This window comes from Euprymna scolopes, chromosome 18 (assembly GCF_053919585.1).
Source record: "Euprymna scolopes isolate OS-2025 chromosome 18, ASM5391958v1, whole genome shotgun sequence".
NCBI lineage: Eukaryota > Metazoa > Mollusca > Cephalopoda > Sepiida > Sepiolidae > Euprymna > Euprymna scolopes.
Genome location: NC_136499.1, coordinates 22,281,252 through 22,283,494, shown reverse-complemented (window position 1 = coordinate 22,283,494; position 2,243 = coordinate 22,281,252). Strand labels below are relative to the sequence as shown.

The window sequence follows — 2,243 nt, the reverse complement described above, 5'->3', positions numbered from 1 at the left end:
CAAGATGTGCCTAAGTTTTTTGTTCATCGTTGATTTTTTTTCTGTATTTTTTTAACATGAATAAAAGATTTAATATCTCAAAGTGTAGTATCTGTTCCGGCAGATGCTGCACTTAAGATAATTTGTACCAGTCAATGGAGGGGAAACCCTCTATACTGGGACAATTATTATTTTTGGTAACCAGAGTGCCCCCTTTTTGCCTACTTTTAGGGGAGCTGGTTTTTACCTCACATTAAAAACGGCTTGTGCCTAATTTGCTCAGTGGGGGAGCAAATAAATACCATCTGTTCCGGCAGATGCTGCACTTAAGATAATTTGTACCAGTCAATGGAGGGGAAACCCACTATACTGGGACAATTATTATTTTTGGTAACCAGAGTGCCCCCTTTTTGCCTACTTTTAGGGGAGCTGGTTTTTACCTCACATTAAAAACGGCCTTGTGCCTAATTTGCTCAGTGGGGGAGCAAATAAACACCATCTGTTCCGGCAGATGCCGCACTTAAGATGGTTTGTACCAGTCAATGGAGGGGAAACCCTCTATACTGGGACAATTATTATTTTTGGTAACCAGAGTGCCCCCTTTTTGCCTACTTTTAGGGGAGCTGGTTTTTACCTCACATTAAAAACGGCCTTGTGCCTAATTTGCTCAGTGGGGGAGCAAATAAATACCATCTGTTCCGGCAGATACTGCAAGCTATGACTAGCAAGGACCAGATGTGGGGGCAACCCCACATGCCTGACCTTTAACCAGCTCCCATTTCCCACCTCTCGGGAGCTGGTCCCCTTTTTCCCTTCCCCTTCCCTTCACTCCTCACATTAAAAATTGGCCTTGTGCCTAATTTGCTCGGTGGGGGAGCAAATAAATACCATCTGTTCCGGCAGATACTGCACTTAAGATAATTTGTACCAGTCAATGGAGGGGAAACCCTCTATACTGGGACAATTATTATTTTTGGTAACCAGAGTGACCCCTTTTAGGGGAGCTGATTTTTACCTCACATTAAAAACGGCCTTGTGCCTAATTTGCTCAGTGGGGGAGCAAATAAATACCATCTGTTCCGGCAGATACTGCAAGCAAAGACCATATGTGGGGGCAACTCCACATATAAGACCTTGGTCAATGTAGGGGCAACCCTTCATACCAATTGTCACTATCCAGCTCCCCTACTCCCCGGGGAGTTGGTCCCCATTTCCCCTTCACTCCTCACTTTAAAAGTCGGCCTTGTGCCTAATTTGCTCAGTGGGGGAGCAAATAAACACCATCTGTTCCGGCAGATGCTGCACTTAAGATAATTTGTACCAGTCAATGGAGGGGAAACCCTCTATACTGGGACAATTATTATTTTTGGTAACCAGAGTGCCCCCTTTTTGCCTACTTTTAGGGGAGCTGGTTTTTACCTCACATTAAAAACGGCCTTGTGCCTAATTTGCTCAGTGGGGGAGCAAATAAATACCATCTGGTCGGCAGATACTTCAAGCAAAGACCATATGTGGGGGAAACCCTTCATACCAATTGTCACTATCCAGCTCCCCTACTCCCCGGGGAGTTGGTCCCCATTTCGCCTACACTCCTCACATTAAAAATCAGCCTTGTGCCTAATTTGCTCGGTGGGGGAGCAAATAAATAACCTTTTCTTGGCCTTTTGGCCAAGATCAGAGTGTAGTATCTGTCCTTACTACATGCTGTACTTATGTTTGTAACTTTGTGATATAAAGTTGGGGATCACTTTTCTGTATTAATTTAACATAAAATGATCACCCACTTTACAACCAGTCAGTCTCAAAGCCATTCAAGTCATTCTCCAGATCATTCAAGTTGTTTTTGAAGGATTCCAGTTATTTTTAAGCATTCAAGTCATTCTTAAGATCATTCAATTCATTCTAAGTCATTTACTTTTTATTTATTTAAGTCATTTCAGTCCATTTTTCGGTCATTTTAGTTTATCTTTAAGAATTTCATGTCAATCCTACATTCGCGCATTCATTCATTACACGAGAGCATGCGACTAATGGCTATCGGCCTTGTTCTAATTGATTACTCATTCCTGTGTTTTTTCTCTTTCTCTTAAATTTAAAGTAAAAAAAAAAAATCAGATTTCTATGGACTTTCCATCACTTATTTTTGGACTTTTCATCACTTATTTTATTTTATGTTATTCGTGTATTCGCAAAAACATGACGAGAAAGAAATTATGCTTAGGAAACGTTTGTAGTCAATATTTATCTAAATATGTTACTAAACT

General features: G+C 41.1%; 1 pseudogene; it reads left to right on the top strand.

The window, feature by feature from the left end:
* Positions 1-1,627: 1,627 nt before the first annotated feature.
* Positions 1,628-1,764, top strand: LOC145298039 (U2 spliceosomal RNA; annotated as a pseudogene).
* The last annotated feature ends 479 nt before the right edge of the window (positions 1,765-2,243 follow it).